Source organism: Heterocephalus glaber, unplaced genomic scaffold (genome assembly GCF_053883595.1).
Source record: "Heterocephalus glaber isolate CG9 unplaced genomic scaffold, H.glaber_assembly_v1.0 deba00001429, whole genome shotgun sequence".
NCBI classification, from domain to species: Eukaryota; Metazoa; Chordata; class Mammalia; order Rodentia; family Bathyergidae; genus Heterocephalus; species Heterocephalus glaber.
Genome location: NW_028258294.1, coordinates 35,972,451 through 35,991,281, shown reverse-complemented (window position 1 = coordinate 35,991,281; position 18,831 = coordinate 35,972,451). Strand labels below are relative to the sequence as shown.

The following is an 18,831-nucleotide window of genomic DNA, read 5'->3' as shown; positions in this document are numbered from 1 at the left end:
GGATCTCATCCCTGGAACTTGGCCAATCATGAGCTGTGAGATTTGGGGAGCCTTTTCATCTGTAAAATGGGTGCATATTTGCTTATCTCAATGGGTTTTAAAATAATTTTATTAGCACATGTTTGTAGTACATAATGACTACATTTATCCTGGGGAGTATGTACATGTACATAACACATGTTAATTCTTTTTTGTTCCCTTCTTCTCCCACCCCTCCCTGTTCCCTCCAACTCTTGTTCCCCTTCCCATTTGAAAAAACTATTTCCATTTTTCATTTGTTTCTATCTTTTAAAACTTTCTCCCTTCCTTCCTTCCTTCTTTCCTTCCTTCCTTCCTTCCTTCCTTCCTTCCTTCCTTCCTTCCTTCCTTCCTTCCTTCTCCCTCCCTCCCTCCATTGCTTGTTCCTTTTCCTATTTGAAAAATATCTCGCTGCTTCCTATTATTTATATTTTGGGTTTCTCATATAAGAGAAATTTAACTCGTGTACCTGATTTATTTCACTTAAGGTTATGGTCTCGAAATGCATTCATTTATCTACAAATGCCTCACATGTATCCTTCTTTATGGCAAAGTACTGCTCCATTATGTATAAATACCACATTTTCTTCATTCATTCATCTGTTGATGGACATAGAGGCTGATTCCAAGATTTAACTGTTTTGAATTGTGCTGCTATAAACATGGGTATGCATGTATCACTGAGATCTGATGTCTTTAACTCTTTCAGGAAGATACCTACAAGGGGAATAGCTGGGTCAAATGGAATTTCTAGTTTTTTTAGTTTTTTTGAGGAATCTCCATACTGATTTCCATAGTGGTTGTACTAGTTTACATTCCCATCAACAATGCAGAAGTGTTCCTCTTTCCTCACAGCCTCACCAGAATTTGTTATTATTTGATTTCTTGATAATGGTCATTCTTTCTGAAGTAAGATCAAGTGGATCAAAAATCTAAATATTAAATCAGAAACATTTAATCTGTTGGGAAATAGGTACACCTCTGGAAGACATAGGTGTATGGAAGAACTTTCTGAACAGCACCCCAGTAGAACAAGAAGTAATACTGTGAATCAACAAATGGGGTTATGTCAAATTAAAAAGCTATTGTACAGCAATGGAAACAACCAACAAAGTGAAGAGACAACTTACAGAATAAGAAAAAAATTTGCCCACAATTCCTCAGAGGACTAACATCTAGAATATATAAAAACTAAAAAAATTAGACCCCCCCCCAAAATAAAAGACCCAATCAAAAAATGGGCAACCGAAATGAATAGACACTTCTCAGAAGAGGAAGTAGAGATGTTCAATAAATACACGAAAAAATGTTCAATAATGCTGGTCGTTAGAGAAATGCAGATTAAAACATCATGAGTTGTTTGAAAGATAAATAAAATATTGTATAAATCACTTCACAATGTGTTTGTCATAATATGGATCCCTAAATGGTAGTTGTTATTATTATTATTGATACTGTTTCGTCTTTTCCATTGTATCAAATTCTTTTTTTTTCTGGGTACCAGGGATCGAACTCAGGTCCTTGTGCTTGCACTGCAGGCAGCGAAACCACTGAGCTAAATCCCCGGGCCTCCATTGTATCAAATTCTAAATCCCCCTTTGACTACACTTCCTCCTCATACCCCAATCCATGCAGACACACACTTGTTCAGAAAAAAATTGCTTTTTTTTAGGCCTTTCAGGGTGTGTGTGTGTGTGTGTGTGTGTGTGTGTGTGTGTTGAGTCAGGGTCTCATTATGGAGCCCAGGCCTACCTTGAACTCATGATCCTCCTGTTTCAGTTCCCAAAGTGCTGAGATAACAGGTGTGTGCCACCGGTGTGGCGAGCCTTTCAGTTTCATGCTAAGACCTCTAGAACTGGGAAGCAAGCAGCAAAACTGTGGGAGGCACTTCTCCTGTGCTTTTGGTCTGAGTGTGCCTCAAATTGGCAGGAAGAGAAATGCCACGCCATCTCACGCTCTGGGATCAGGAGAACAGGTGCTGACAGGGTGTGTAGAAAGGTGAAAGGGAAACCACCCCATGAGGAAATGCTTACTCACACCTGTCATCCCAACACTCTAGGAAGCTGAGGCAGGAGGAATTCAAGCCCAGCCTGGACAATATAGCAATTTAGCAAGATACTATAGCAAAAATGTAGTGGGGAGGGGCTGGGGCTGTAACTCAGTGCAAAGGCCCTTGATTCAACCTCTAGGACAGGCTGGGGCTGGGGGATGGAAGAGCAGAAAAGGGAGCTTGTCTTTGCAAGGTAGATTTTTCTCTCCACTGCTTTCTGTGGGTGGCTGTTTGGGTTGGGGCCCTAGCATGTAGGGTTTGAGCCCAAGGGAGAACCTACAGTAGGAATGAGTGGGGAGGGCCTCCTTCACTTGAGGCCAACTGCAAAGCTCCAGTCCCTTCAGTGCCTGAGCAGAGGTATACATTAGGCATCCGGCATCATGTGATCAACCAGTGATGTCAGTCAAGGGTGTGGTGGGAAATGGGCTGGAGAAGCAGGATGGAGAGTGGAAGGGGAAGAGAGTACAGGATGGCAAGGGAGCACCCCTTCCCCTCAGGTAGAAATCCATGCAGAGGTTTCATGCAGCGGTTCAGATAGAGCTGGGCTGAATCAGTGACTTTCAGGAAGGGAAAGGAGGCCTGAACAGTGAGAGCTGCAGGGGAAGGCAGATCTCAGCTCTCTGACTCCAGGCCCAGGACTCCTGGAGGTCCCAAGCCCAGCCATCTCCCTGTCCCTGCTGGGCCCTCCGCCCTCTGCCTACTGGACACCCATTCACTCACTTGTTTAGTTGCCTACCATACACCCAGAGCAAGTCACTGTGCTACAACAGGTGGGCTATGGATCAGGCAGGGAAATCAATTCTTCGCCCTGACATAGAACCTACAATTGCAAAGGGGATGGGGATTTAAAAAAGTATGGCAAAAACAAACAAACAATTAAATTATAATTGTCACAACTGCTACCATGGAGAATAAGAAGAGACTGCCTAGGCTGTGAGATCTTCTTGGAAAGCTTTGGTGGGTACAGACCAGACCAAAAAGCTAACCCAGGATTGATCAGGAAGGAGGATGTTCCAGGCCTAGGGAACAACTTGGGGATAGGCCCATAAGTCCGTAGGGCTTGCCAAGAACTTTACCAAGTGACAGAGGCATGATGAAAGAGGACGGTTGCTTGAAATCACATAGGAGAGTTTGGCAGGGGCCAAGAAAATCAGGGCCTTGTAGGCAATGCTAGCATTTGAGTTTGGTTTTGCTTTCCCAATAGCAGTGGGCAGTCATCGAAAGGTGTTATGTAAGCCAGCCGCATGCTCAGACCTGTGCTTTCAAAGATCCCTTTGGAAATGGACTGTAGCCATCTAGATGGGAGGTGCAGGGTGGGTGGATGAACTATAGTGCTGGCTGGCAGAGGGCAGGGTGTAGAGCGGTATTGGGGTTCACTTTGGAAAACAAAATTTGATAGTAGGATTTGATGGTTCTTTGGAGAAGGGAACATATAAAAGGTAAGAGCAAAGAGGACTCCTGGTTCTGGCCCAGGCAGCTGGGTGACACTGGATTGAATTGGTGGAGCCCAGAGGTCCTTTTGTTGATAGTTCTTCAGGTGCTTTTTGCCCTTTGCCTGATAATTTAATGGCATTTGTGTTTAAAACCAGAGGGTACAAAAGAACTGAGGCCAGCAGCTAGTGGTGTTGCTCAAGTTAGAAGCGTGGCATCTTGAGGTCAACACATACCTCCTGGTCCTCCTGCAACAGCACACAGAGGTTCTATTTCCTGCCCTTCCCAGGAGTCTCTGTCCTGACCTTGACCTGGCTCCTTTTTGGGCCCGTCTCATGCCCAGCACAGTTCCTAACATACCGAAGGTGCTCAGGGATGAGGCCTCCCACAGCCTTGTTGCTGGCCTCAGTGTTGAGGGGAAAAGAGGTCAAAGGCCCAGTGTCTGCCCTCGAGGATCTTGCTGGTCTAGTGGTCCTGAGAGAAGAGGACCTCCTGGAGCAGGTTGGGTCACCTCATTGTGACAAAGACCTTGGGCTATTTTCCGATTCTAATGTTCCTCCACCTGCCTGGGAAACACAGCTATACTATAGAGCATGGACACTGAACTGTCTGTCCCTGACAGCGTCCTGTTCTTCCCCATCTAAGTGCACCCTCTGAGATCTTAGAGAAGACTGGTCTGCAGAGCTGCTGCTCTCCCCCCAGCAGAGACCTTAGCTGCCTACAGCACAGGGACAGATCTGGCAAGGGTTTCGTTCCTTGGGTCAATGACTTTTTGTTTGTTTTGATTTTTTTAAGGTAGGGTCTTGCTAAGTTGCCCAGGCTGGCCTCAAATGTTTGATCTTCCTGCCTCAGCCTCTTTGGTGCTAGGATTACAGGTATGTACCACCAGGCCCACCTAACAATTTTAGAGATTTTTTTTTTTTTGTAGTTGTCGATTGAACCCAGGCCTCACTCATGCTAGGCAAGCACTCTACCACTGAACTATATCTCCAGTCTCCATGACATTTTTAATGTGTAAATATGCTTTATGCAGCCCTGAGAAAAATTTATTGCTTAAAAAAAAAAGCAGTTGAGGGCTAGGGATTTAGCTCAGTGGTTCTGCCGCCTGCCTCGCAAGAGCAAGGACCCGAGTTCAATCCCTGGTACCAAAAAAAACCAAAAAAGGCAGTTGGAGGGCTGGGGATTTAGCTCAGTGGTTTAGCAGCGTGTTGCACAAGTGCAAGGACCCGAGTTCGATCCCTGGTACCAAAAAAAAAGGCAGTTGGATTTTTAGCCCAGTTTTTTAATTGCTGTTACAAAATGAATATACATGTTATGGCTTGGCATAAGATGTCCTGCCTTCCCATCAGAGGGCTCAGTATGAGCACGTTAGGCCTGGAGAGGGGCCATCTCTAACCATAGCCATTAGCTTTTCTCCCGTTTTCTGTCACAGTTGTTGTGGGTTACTTGGGCTCTTATCTGGCTGATGGTATCATCAAGCCATAGGCCAGCAAGTCTAAGGAGGGCTTGCATTACCCAGAAAGGGAGGGTCAGGGCCCACTTCCTCATGCAATGGAAAAAGGACACCCTTTCTCCTGGCTATCTCAGAACCATCATCGCTATCTATTTTTTGAGACAAAATCTTGCTAAATTGCCCAGGCTCAGCATGAATTTACAATCCTCCTGTCTCAGCTTCCCAGAGTGCCAGGATTACAGGCCTGTACCAACACAACTATGATCCTCACTCAAAACAGATTCTGTACTGTACTTTTGAACAAATGGACAGATATGCTATTTGCCATGTTTATTGGTGGGAAAACAAATCGCTTCTTGGCCTTTTGGCTAAGATCAAGTGTATTAATGGGAAAACAATACGATAAAAAATATACTTTCATAGTGCATTTCTAATTAATATCTCAAGAGGGTTTAGACATTTTTAAAGAGCAGTTTTAGACTCAGAAAGATTGAGTGGAGTGGAAACTACAGTGTTTCTGTATATCTTTTTTTTTTTTTCTTTTTGACATGGACTCTTCCAGGTTGTCCTGGAACTCACTGTGTAACCCAGGCAGGACTTGAACTTGTGATCCTCCCACCTGCCTCCTGATTACAAGAATTACCTGGGATTATAGGTATGTGCCATCATGCCTGGTTTTTCCATATATCTTTTGCACACACATATGCAGGTCCCAAAGCACCTATATCCCCTCCCCCCACAGTGGTGCATCCATTACAGTAGATGAACAAACTGATATGTCATTATCACCCAAAGTCCACAGTTTTTATTTAGGGTTCATCTTAGGGTTGCACACGCATAATCTCAGTATACAGATTGTTTCACTGTCTTAGAATCCCTTGTTCTACCTGTTCATCCCATTTAAAAATGCAAATAATGGTTTTAGGCCACTTCAGAGAAAATAAACCTGATTAATATTTATTTCAAATTATCTTCTGTGCTGTGTAGCTTTTTATGAAATTATCGCTGTATGCCCTATATTTTCTGTTCTGCTTTTCTCAGTTTTCTCTCTCATTCTCTCCTTTTCTCTGTCTTTCTCTCTCTCTGTTTCTCTTTTGTTCTGAAGACTGAATGCAGTTCCTTCACACTGAGCTACATCCCCAGCCCTTTTTCAAAGTTTTAAAAATTTTGAGATAGCGTTTTGCTGAGTCTCTAAATTGTCCAGACTGGTTTCAAATTTGTGATCCTCCTGTTTCAGCTTCCCAGGTGCTGATATTACAGGCATGTGCCACTGTGCCTGGCTCAGTATTATTTTATGATGTATTTCCACGTACTGATATAGTCTATACATCATTTAAAATTTTCTTATCAGTATATATGTTCAGTACATAATGTTTTCATTCCTTGTGCAGAGTTGGTCCATGTGCATAACACATCTTTATTCCTTTTTTTTTTTTTTATCTCTTGTCCCCTCCCTTTCTCCCGCCTCCTTCCATTTCTTTCTCCATCTCCTTCTCATTTGAGAAAGATCTATCTCCCTACTTTCTATTCTCTTTATTTCTAATTTGGATTTCTCATATAAGAGACACTACTTGGTACTTTTAGTAAGTCACAGAACACACCATGGTATAAGCAGTTGGTAGCTTAGTATAATCATTTATTTTTCTCCTGTTTGTTCTTGTAGAAAATATTCGAAAAGCGACTACAAATTATGATTTCAATGCTTTTTTTGTAGTAGTTGAACCCTAGGACATAAGCTTTTTTATTGCCATTATTATTTTTTGCTTTGTTTTCCTGTTAGCAGGGATCAAGTCGTAACCCTTTTAAATTATTTTTATTTTGAGACTGGATCACACTACATTGCTAAGTTGCCGGGGCTGGGTTCAATTTTGCGATCCTCCTGCCTTGGCCTCCCAGAGTGCCAGGATTATAGGCCTGTGCCACCATAGCTAGGAGCTACACTTTAATTCATACCAGTGGTCGGGCCCATATCCACAAGGCCCCTGAAACAGTGTCCCATTTCTTTTTTAATGTTTATGAACATCTTAAAAATGAATATGTTTTTTGGATACTGTTTATGGGTACTGTTTATGAATAGTATCCTGAGGGGACTCTATTCCAATTCAGGATCTTAGCTAGCTTTCAACTAGAAAGTTCTTTCTTCTGTACAGCACAAATCTTGGCTTGAAGGCAAACTTGCCACCCCATCCTCAGTGTGGATGATTTCTCTCACCTGTGTGCAGCTATGTAAGTCAGAAGAGTATGACCAACAATAAGCATCATTAATATGTGCTGATATCCTTCAGGAGACTATCGTAGCCCTCCTGTGAATTCTTTAGCAAATCCTGGACAATCCTTTGAGGTAGAAACTGCCAGGATTTCCATTTTGCAGGTGAGAAAATATGATTCAGCCAACTCCAGCTTTTAAAATTTATTTATTTCTTTATTTATTTTGGTACTGGGGATAGAACTCCGGACCTTGCGCTTTCAAGGCAGGCGGCAGAACCACTGAGCTAAATCCCTGGCCCAAAAATTATTTATCATATTGATATAGGGCATATGACATATAGACCTCCAAGTAATATAAGGGAAATATTATAATTTCCAATCTGCTAGATGTCTGATGTGCCGAGTTCATGTTCTCTAAAATTGAAGAATGAATTGTAGGAACAACAGAGTTTAAGAGTAGGAAGAATTTATTGAAGGAAGATAGCTTCTGCCTAAGAGAGACAGAAGGAGGCCTGAAAAGTGGGTTGCCCACAAGCCCCACTTCTCAAAGGAGTTTTATAAAGCAAAACCACAAGGTGAGGTAGGTGTAAGGTGGGACAAATTATAGTCAAATAATGAGATTGGAAGTATGGTCACTTAGGTATTACTGATCCAATGGAGAATGACAAGGTGGGTATGAGGTGGGGCAAAACTAGTCAACCAGCAAGATTACAAGTAGGGTTGCTTAGGTAATACTGATTAAATGGGGACCAAATAGGAAAGCAAGTTACACAGCAAGTGTATAAGGAACAAACAAGGACTTTTCTGGAAGGAATGGGCTAGGGAGGTTTTGGTCCCCACCCAAGGTGACTGATGCCTGTTTAGAATATCAATCACTGCTGTTCATCCCTAGGGGAGGTATGTGGGTGTAGTCAATTTTCTTTGCCTTGAAGCCTGGCCTTCAACAAATGCTGCGCCTCCAGCCACAGTTGTGATGTTTTCTTATCTTCTGCCTTCTCTTCTTTGTGGGCCCAGCCCTGTCTGCCTGCCTATAATATTTCTGACTAATGTAGGTGTCTATAATAATATTACATACAGGTCTTCTATCTGGAATTTCAAATTACAAACTTCGAATATCCCACTTATTAAGAATGAAGTGGTGGAAAATTGCTACTGTTTATCAATTGCTTATTGTGAACCTGGAAACTTTACACTTCTTAATTCTTATAACATCTGTGGAAAGCAGATACTCTTACTCATTTGATAGGTGGGGAAATCAAAGCTCAGAGAAGTTATTGTGCTGGCCCAAGATAATACCAGAAGGCAGTGGAGCCAAAACTTGAACTCAAGTCTAACACAAGATCTTGGACTTCAGGCTCTGTCTGCTCCTCTTCCCTGACAAATGCTCCAATATCTGTGTATCTACAGAAACTAATTCTCAAAAAAATTAAATAAAAATTTTATTTTGGTATAGAGGATTGAACCCAGGGCCTTTGCACTGAGCTACATCTCCAGCCCCTTTCATTTTTTATTTTGAGGCTTGGCTTAAATTTGTGATCCTCCTGCCTCAGCCTCCTACAGTGCTAGGATTACAGGTGTGCACCATCATACCTCCCCCGATGGTTTTTTTTTTTTTTTTAACTTTTTTGCTTCCTTATAGAATTTGGGGACCTTAAAGTCCCTCTCTGTACTTGTAGTTGCCCTAGGTGCCCTTGAGCAAGTCAGAGGAGACCAGAGAAGCTTTCAAATCCAAAACTTCTGGTGGGGCAAACCTTGGTTTCCTGCCCCAGTGTAGAGGCCTGGCAGCCCTTCCCTTGCACACAGGCCCTCCTCCCAGGCATACCCTCACCTTTGCCCAGTGCTATTAACACTGACTCACGGATCAAAGGACACCCCAGCAAGGATTCTTGACCATGGAGAGCTTCAAAGTGTGGAACTCAAGAAGTCATAGGCAAACCTTTGTATATTTGCATTTTCTTGGAAACAGAATCCTCAGAGATGGCTCACCCTCTGGACAGATGTGAGTGGTACAGGGACTCTGTGGGCTTCCTTCTGCACTGCCTTGAACTTCCCTTAGGATTTAGACAGCAACTTGCAACTTCAGTGGGGAAAAATCTCTGCCCAACCACAAAAAGGAAGAATCAGAGGTGAAGGGGCCACCTTGTCCCTGAGGGGGGAGTTCCTGGAGGAAGGCAATTCTTTTGCTCACATTCTTCAGAATCATTCATAGTTTCTTTATGTTCCACTTCATGCGCGGTTCTTCTATCAACCAGCATTGATTGTATACCTATCATTTGCATGGCTTTGCACTAAATAATTTTGGAGATATAATATTATTCTTTTGTGTGTGTGTGGTAATGGGGATTGAACCGAGGGCTTTCACACTGAACTACATCCCCAGACACTTTTTAAAAAAATTTGTGGTAGAAATTTTGCTAAGTCACTAAGTTGCCTGAGATAGATTTGAACTTAGGGTCTTCTTGCCTCAGCTTCCTAGAGTGCTGGGATTATAGGAGGCCTTTATCCCTGGTACTCATACAAAAATACAGGTTTCTGGGGTTGGGGATATAGCTCAGTGGTGAGGTGCATGCTTAGCGTAGTAAGGCTGTGGTTCTATTTTCAGCCTTGCAAAATAAAAACAAAAACAAAAGAAACAGGTCCTGGATCTCAACTACTGAGGGCATTGCCTGTGACTGTGCATTTTAAACAGGCTACCTGGGTCATTAAATTAGTTTGAGAGCCATTACTAGATGGGCATCTCTCAGGTGCAGCCCTTGGCGTTGGTACACAGCCAAATGCTCACATCATGGTTGCATGCAGAGTGGTGCTTGTCCCAAGAACATAGTCCTGAAGGTTCAGAGAAGATGGTAGCCCCTCTTCCCTCTCCTGGCTCCTCCTACCCTTCTCACACTGTGGGAGCTGTGAGGGATGAGGGAGTGGAGGAGCCGCCTGCCTATCTACTCCACAGCAGCAGCTCTGGGTGCACAGTCTTGGGAAGATTGTGAACCCCACGGGCAGAGAGACAGTCCCAACATGCACTGCTCCATCCTGACTGGGCAAAGATCTGATGGTGCCAATTAACTTTAACAAGGCTCCCTCTCTGCCTCGGCCTGTCTTGAGGCTTTGCTAATTAATACCTCTATGGTCCCGTGGGTCCCTAGAATGAGAGGTCTGGGGAGACTGAGGAAACCAAAAAGTGGATCTTTCTACCCAGAGTAAACATAAGGAGACTGAGGTCTCCGATTATTTGGTGGAAAATGGATGTGCAGCCATGTCTGACTTTTCTCAGGGCTCGCTCCACAGCAGGTACAGGCCAGAGTGTTTTAAATGCAACACCATAATTCCTGCCTGACTCTAGCTGGTGGGAACTATTAGTTCCCTTCTTGTACAGAGAAGGAAGTGAGGCACAGGCTTTGGGCAATGTCACACCTGAATGTGGCAGAACTTGGGCAACCTGTAGTTCATCTGACTCCAAAGTCTGAGCTCCTACCCTCCAGAGCCTGTTGTGCTACATAGCCCTTCCCAGGCATTGACCTTCTGTCCGGGACCGGGTGTTTGCTTCCAGACTGTATCCAGCAGAGTTGCTGGCAGCTCAGATATTCACACTACTGCAACCCTTGCTCCCTCTCCCAGCTGTGACTTTGAACCTGACTGTGGGCTTCCTGCTCCTGGAGGATGAGGCAATGGAAACAGAACGGGGCAGGCACAGGCCCTTCCCTTTCCCATGTCCCAGTGTCTGGGAAAACTTTCGCCCTGTGCCCTCCTGGACAAAGACAGGAGGACAAAGACAAAACTTTCACCCTGTGTCTCCTTTACCATGGACTCCTACTTCCAAGGAGAGGATGGAGTAGAAGCTGGCTGGGCCATCATAAACACATGGCCACAGGCTTGCCTCCTAGGACCTGTCTTTTGCATGACTATGGGGTCACTATGAGCAAACTTGGGGCTTGCTTACAGGTGGGCAAGTGTTATGGCTCCAAAATGGGTGGTATAGCAAAGGTTGTGGGTCACACAGCCAGGTCTGAGGTTTGGGTACCCCTTTCTAGTTTTTTGAGCTTGGACAAGCCACTTAACTCACCTCCAAGACTTAATGCTATAATGATTCCCATCCTGTTGGGCTGTCATCAGAATCAAGTAAAGAATTATGTTCAATTTCCCAGGCTCCCACCCTATATCTCTGTCTCTTGGCCCAGGCCAGGCATCAACTTCCACCATTGGGCCTGTAGCAGAAGACAATCCACATAGCCATGGGCTTGGCAGCACAGCAGGGGTACCTAATAATTATCCTACAAATGGCTGCAGTTTTTCCGTATGAGCTTCATCTGTCAGCAATGTGACCTTGGATTTATGAGCTAAAGACAGTGGAGGTCAATTTGGGGTAATACTCGGAGGTCCAAAGGAGAGGGTACTGAAATGTAGAAGGGATTTGGGTGTCTCTGTGGCTCCTGCCGGAGTTCTGTTTTTGTAATTCCCCTCCTATTCTCCCCTCCACCCTGCAGTACATGCTCTCAACTCTCTCCTCCTGCCACCACATCTGGATTCAACTAGGGAACAACAGGCTTTCTGTGAATGCCCCCACCTTCCTCTTCCCTCATCATTCCACTTCAGAACTTTGATTCTCACTGGGGTGGGTGGTGGTTGTGGAGGGAAGCTGGGAAAGCTCTGAGTTTTCTTTTCCCAAACCTAGAGGGTTAAATTTGCACAAGGACACCCTCTCCCTGTTGTCTCCATTCTCAGTGTTCCCTGTTGCTGCCGCCGCACGCCAGATCCACCGAAGGGACAGGGTGTCTGAGGAGGCTGAGGAGAGACTGCAGGGATCCAACCTCTCCGGATCCCAGGCCAGAGCACAGCGCCCCTCCCTGCCGGGGAGAAGCCCTGCTGGGCTCCTGAACGCCAGGCAGGAAATTGGAATGCAGCAATCACAGTGGAAGGCAGCTGTAACTCTCGTTAAAGTGACATCAACCCCACCGAGGGAGGATGCTATAAATCCAGGGAAAGGGGGCATTCATCCAGGGAGAGCCACAAAAGCAAAGAAAAAAACCCGTAAATAGAGGAGACGTGGTGTCTGGAACGAATGGTGGAGCCCTCCCTGCTCAAGGCCAGGCTGAACTGGGGTGGGGGGAGCTGAAGCCTGGGGGAGGGCTGGGGGTTTGAAGCCAGGCCCCAGGGCCTAGTGCAGAGTGGGGGGCACAGCCAGGGCCCTCTCTGTAGCTGATTGTCCTCTGCCCTTTCTGTACTTTCTCTTGGTCGGAGGCTGGCACTTGGGACAAGAGTTGGCTTGTGTCCCTAGGGGATGGTTCGCATCACTGTTCATGAGCTTTTCCAGGAACAAGAGGGGCTATTGGCTCTAGCCATTAGGATTTTGTCAGTTTTCTGGGGGAGCAATCAGCTAATTATGGGCTTATAGCTGGTCCTCTGGATTCTGATCTGGCTACAGTGGACCCACAAGTTGTGACCGGCCTGACATAGGAACAACTAGGGTTACAACCGGAATTTTAGTTTTAACTTGTGAACAAAGTCTTGCATTATAACCCGAATGCCAGCTGCTTGTGCTACCAGATAGTCTCAGATACAGATTTAACCCTTAAAGAGTTCAGGAAGAAAGATTACAACATCCTTTCCTATGTGGGGTTAATTGAGAAATCCCGGGCCAATGTCACTCTAAGAACACTGAGATCTTTCTGTATACAGTGGAGAGACTTTGAGGGCTGTGTAGAGCAGCCTGAGCCCTCAGTTGACCAACTTGAGTTACAACCAGCCCTTGCGAACAAATTGAGTTCATAAGTCAAGGGTTCACTCTACTTGCTTCCTATCTGCAGACCTTGGGAAAGTAGCTTTGCTTTAGGAAGCTTCAGTTTTCTTTCAATAATGGAAAGTTTACCCCTACCATCTCAGCTTGGTGTGAAAACCCAAGTAGAAACACAGGCAGTGTCTGACAGTCAGTAGGTGCTATTTGTTGAATGACTGCATGAATCCACAAGCCCTGACTCTCCCAGAAGCAGAGATTTCTTTTCAGATCAACTCCTTTCTTTCTGCCTGAGTCTGGAGTCAGCCACTAATTTGCAGAGAGACCTTGGCCAAGCCACCTAACTTTGGCTTTTTTTTCTAGGAAATGAAGAGGTGGCTGGAGGCTGACTAGGAGGTGGAAGACACTGTGTACAGTAGAAGCATTGTCCTTTGCTTTGGGTCTACAGAATTGCCCAGGCCTCTCAATCCCTCTGAACCTTGGGCAAGCTGTATTCTAGAAACTTCCCCTGGGATCATTCTGAACCCTGTTCACACCACCTATACCAGGAGCCTTGGACATAGGCTAGGAGGCCATTCTCACCTTTGCTGTCTGGCCCTGATGACACCGGGACCACCACATTCTGAGGAGAGTCAAGGCTAACCACACTGTCCTGAAAGTGTGAATGAAGGAGACCAGAAGGGCTGGAAGATTTCTGTGGCTCCTCTGCCAGCCCTCAAGTTTAAATGTCATAAGGTCACCTGAGGGCTTGTTAAACCACACACGAGAGCCCTGTTTCAGTAGGTTTGAGATGGGGCCCAAGAATCTGCATTTCCTACAAGTTCCCAGAGAGGATCATGCTGCAGCTCTAGGCAGCACTTTGAGAACCATTACCCTACACCTTGCCAGAATTCAGGCTTTATTTTCTCCATCACTGTAGACTTGCGGCTACAGCAGATTTCTGGCTCAAGCTGACCCCAAGATGCCAGTGTGCAGACTTCTGAGACAACCAGGTCCCTCAGGAGCCATCATTCACAGCTGTGCAAAGGCTGGTGGGCACAGCTGGGTAAGATATGGCTTCCTAGGGGTGGCACAGCCATCCTTGTATTTAACAAGCTCCCTATGCATTCTCTGTTGCCTAGCCATGTTTGGAGACCTCTACCATCAACAGTCCTGGTGTTAGAAACTCAAGTCTCCTTCCAGAGCCACTGTCATTCTTTCCCAATGATAAGGCTTGGAGGAAAAAGAAGTGAGAAGGGGAAAACACAGACATTTAATTGGGTGAAATGGTCTAGGATTCAGCCAGGGAACAATAGGCTTTGTTCCCTAATGGTGGGGACAAGAGTCTAGCACAATCAGTTGAAAGTAAAGGCAATAAAACCAGGCTTTAAAACACCCAAAAACGATGCCCTGAAAGTTGCACATGGAGAGGAAAAAGTGATTTACCTCTGTGGAGGGCCAGATGGACACACAAGCAAGTAGAGGTGGTCCTGCCAATTTAAAGGATGCTTCCAGGCCTGGCTCACTCCTGGGAAGGAGGCTGATGATGGATGAACATAGCAGCTGAGGGGCAGGAGAAGGGCTAGGGTGGGGAGCAGGGCAGGAAGGCCACTTGGAGAGCCAACAAATGTGGTACTCAAAGGAAGTGCTCTGGCAGCGGATCTCCTGTCTCCTGCCCTGGCACCCAATGCCCTTCACCTCTTGCAAAAGCCAGGTCTGGGTCAAGACCTCTCTCAAAGGGCAGTGTCCCAGGGCTCCAGGCCCTGCTGCCCACACCTCACCCTTCCTGTATGCAGCAGCTCTCCCCAGACCTCAGAGTGAGTGGTCCAGTGTCCTGGGGGTGGGCCCTGGCCAGGGTGACCTATTTTCCTCAGCTGACAAAGGGACATAGCCTTACAGGAAGGAGTGAATTCAAGAGGCACAGGAAAGAGTAATGGGGACTTGAACTGATGCAGACATGACAGTGTGTGTGGTTGTCCTGCTATATCATGCCATAGATTTTCAACACATCACAGCTTGCATCCATGCATGTTGCTTTCCCCACAGGGAAGGTGGGAAAGTTACTTATTCTACAGTGAATCCTTGGATTGCATGTAACTTGTTCCTTAAACATTTCTAATACATTTTAACTTGTTAAATGAGCGATGTCTTGCAATACTAATAACATGTGATGATGAATGTCACATCATCACAACTGAGTCAATGGCTTTCTCTCTCTCTCTCTCTCTGCAGGATGGTAGGTGGTTGTCTCCCATCAGCAAGAGTTTATGGAAGAGATCTTGTCTGCAAGAGGAGGAGGAGAAAAAAGGCAGAGGAATCCCTCACTTCAAATGAGGTTATGGAGATGCGTAAAATGTGGGCAACAGTGCAAAATTTTGTGGAAAAACACCACCCGAATAAAGCTGTAGCAGTGCGAGCAATGAATCTGTCTAACCACAATACAATGTCTCATTTCTGCGAAATCCTCAAAAGGAGGCAAAAGCAAGTGTCACTGGATAGGTTCTTTGTTAGATTTGCATGAAAAGAAAAAGACCCCATTGAGCCAACAGATAGCAGTGATTCCATATTGACAGTGAAAGTCCTCTTAATGACCCTCCTCTCTCTTGTCTCTCTCACACCGGCCATGAAGTTTGCAAAAGTGCAGGTTAATTCATTTATTTTTCTTTATATTTTGTATCTTCTTCATTATTTTGTATAATATTACAGTTTGGTCATCATTTTTATATGAATATTCTTGGGTTGTGGAATATCTGAGTTTCTATTATTTCTTGTGGGGAAATTCACTTTGATACACAAGTGCTTTGGATTACAAGCATGTTTCTGGAACAAATTATGGTCTGTTTTTACTGTATTTTAAAATGAAGCTGGACATATTTGCACCCATCTGTAGTCCCAGCTGAAGCAGGAAGCAGGAGGACTGGGGATTTAGCTCAGTGGTTCTGTAGCCTGCCTTGCAAGTGCAAGGTTCTGAGTTCAATCCCCAGTACAAAAAAAAAAAAAAGCAGGAACCAGGAAGGTGGCAAATTCGGGGACAGCCTGTCTCAAAGAGGGTTGGGGATGCAGCTCAAGTAGAGGGTTTCCCTATCATGTGCAAGGCCCTGGGTTCAATCCCCAGTACCACAAGCAAATAAAACCAAGAAAGCCGAAAGCAGAAGAAATGGAAAGACTTGACCAAGTCAACCCACGTAGGTTAGCAGTTTGGCTTAAACAGGAACATTAGCCTCCTCATTCCCAGTCAATCTCTCTGCTCATGGAACTTTAGCGCACTTCTTGGAAACTGCTATTGGGTTTGGCATCAAGGGAGAGATGAAATGCTGTAGTGGGTGCCCAGGTGTGTGGCCCAGCCCCTCATTTAGGGTGGAGCCACTCAATGTCCCAGCTATGCAGCAATGGCCAGGAAGGTCCAAGCCTCAGAGCCCTCAAAGCTACCCTCAGCGTGGCTCAAAGTGGGAGGGAGCTACATTGCTCAAGGTTATGTCCCTCTTGAGTTTAGGGGGACTCTTGTATCCAGCGATAGGCTGATGTGGGGAGTAAAGGCCCAGCCCATTGTCTCAGTGTGAGACATCTGTGCAGGGCCACCCTAGCCCAGAACTCCCCATGGGACTGGCTGTTTCCTTGGTTGCAAAGGTACAGTAGTTCCATATCTCCTTTAAACCCAGCCTGCTCCCTCTACTCCCCGACAGGGGTTCATCCCAAGACCACCCCAATGAATGCATACAAATCTCTTAAGAGTCTGTTGTCCACACCTCTGACCTAGGACAGGAGAAAGGAGCTAAACTGGAGGCTTTTTTGTCTGCTTATTTTTTAAGATGGTCTCATTAGACACCACAAACCTCTGCAGTAAGCATGTTTGCTAATTTACTGAGAAAAGTGTATAGCAAATGTCAAGATCAAAATATATCTGGCAAAGCTGGGACTCTAGTCCAGGTCCACTTTGACCCTGAGAGTGCATGTCCTGGTCACTGTCCATTGTATAGAATGACCTGACTTGTGGAGTCTACACTAGAAAAGAGCTGGCTGGCCAAAGGGTCGCTGTTTGTGTTCAAGAAGGGGGTTTGCACATGGTGTGCAAACAGGGGTAAATAAGGAGAACAGTGGTCGTATGTGGACAATCTTTGATGACCAAGGAGGCAGTAGTCAGCTCGGGGAGAAGACCTCAGGATGACCACAGGTCTCAAAGCCAGAGCCACAAACACCACCAGTCCCTGCCAGCAGCAGCCACAGAGGCAAACCCCAAACCTCCCCTTACAGGGCCTGTGTGGTGGGGACTGCTGGCTCTGGGTCTCTGCACACAAACGAGGGGCTCACCCTATGCAAACTGGCCGGCAAGACTCAGGCTCAATCTTGTCCCAGTACAGGATAAGGGAGTCCTGGACTTCTCTGGCTACCTAATGCTACATCTGGACCCCATGTAGATGAAGATTGGCCTTGTTGGACTCTGGGGTGAATCAAGTATTAAGAACAAGTTCAAGGTCAGCAGACTGCTGCCATCACCGTAAGTCGGTAGATAGCTTCTTCACACCCTGGCCCCAGGGCGCTCTGGCGACTAGTAGGAAGAAGACTCTTCCTGAAGTTTTGTCTCTGGAGACTCAGCTCAATTCTACCCTTGATGTGTCCAAGTCCTGAGGGGAGCCTCATGCTAGAGTCCTCCTGAGGAGAGGCAGTGTCCCTGGAATGGCACCTGGGAAAGAGGGCAGGTTTGGAAACAAGCCTAGCAGTCACTACTGTGGTTCTGGTGGACTTAACACTGATTGGAAGTTCTAGTAAGCTTTGACATCAATTTGAAAAGTATTTATTTGAGATTTATCCTGTCACCTGGAGTTTACAGTTCACACATATAGAAACAAAAAGCCTTTTGCCTCCCTATATTAACCTGTCCCTTCCACTGGAGACACAAGCTGGAGATGTGCAGCTCTGCTCGAGAAGATGCGACTCTCTGGGGAGAAGGCAGGTTTCTAGATGTAACACTTGCTAAAGGTACTCCAGCCAATTAGAAATTTCTTGTCCCAGGGCTAGTGGGGGGCTCACTGGTAGAGTACTTGCCTAGCATGCTTCAGGCCCAGGTTTGACCCCCTGCACCATGAAAGGAAAAAAGAAATCTCCTCTCCCTTAAAATGCTGAACCAGTGTGTGCAGAAACTCCCCTTGCAGGCTGTGACCAGGATGACCCAGATGACAGGTGCAGTGGTCCGGTCTGTATGCCAGTAAGTCTCTTTCCTAAGCTGGGCCTCAGTTTCCCACCCGGTGGAGAATGTTCTTTCAGCCATGGGGGAGGTATATTTGTGATTACTGTTTTTTTCTCTTCTCTTCTTCTGTTTCACCTTTATGAGAAAAATCCCACTGTCAGTTCTACTTGTTTTCTCCCAGCCATTTTGCTAGTTGAGGTGTTTGCATGCTGAGGAACACAAACCAATATTTTCTTCCTTAGCAAAACATTAATTATCCCACCTAGTAACCTTTCTCTTGGGTATTTTGTTCTTACCATCCCCTAAGCTGTTGGGCGCCAAGCAATTTTGGCATTTCCCCCATCATCTCAGAGAGCTGGCTGCCATGTCTAAGGTAGGAGCTGCCCTGTTTGGCTGGGTGTGGGCCCTCCTCCATGCCCTCCCACCCCCAGCAGCACTTGGTACTCCCGCGGCACCCACTGTAACTGCTGTCCCAGCACTTCTCAGGCAGTCTGAGAATCATCTGATTATGTCTTTTGTCAACTCCCACGAGGCTGTGAATGTATTCATGACTATATTCTCATCACTCAGGACAGTGTCAGCCACGCAACAGTGGCTCCTGGACTGTTTGTGGTGTAGGCAGATGAATGAATGAAAACGAAGGGCTGAATAATGGAGTGCAACGTGAGACGCTTGAATTTTAAGCAGTCTTCCATTGGCACCACAGCCTCCATTTCTTCCTATTTGTTTAACGAACAGTTGCAAGTGCAATTTGGACCTTTGCTGTCCTTGGCACTTTGGGA

The 18,831-nt window shown here is 45.7% G+C and overlaps 2 long non-coding RNA genes and 1 pseudogene across 2 annotated transcripts; all 3 read left to right on the top strand.

The window, feature by feature from the left end:
- The first annotated feature begins 3,305 nt into the window (after positions 1–3,305).
- LOC147827946 (uncharacterized) lies at positions 3,306–5,694 on the top strand. Its single transcript, XR_015451576.1, has 3 exons — positions 3,306–3,507; positions 4,295–4,374; positions 5,515–5,694. It is a non-coding gene; the product is annotated as an uncharacterized LOC147827946 (long non-coding RNA).
- On the top strand, positions 5,301–5,438 carry LOC147827947 (U2 spliceosomal RNA; annotated as a pseudogene).
- A 2,997-nt stretch (positions 5,695–8,691) lies between the features above and the next one.
- On the top strand, positions 8,692–16,111 carry LOC147827945 (uncharacterized). Its single transcript, XR_015451693.1, has 3 exons — positions 8,692–9,159; positions 13,805–13,930; positions 15,097–16,111. It is a non-coding gene; the product is annotated as an uncharacterized LOC147827945 (long non-coding RNA).
- Positions 16,112–18,831: the final 2,720 nt, after the last annotated feature.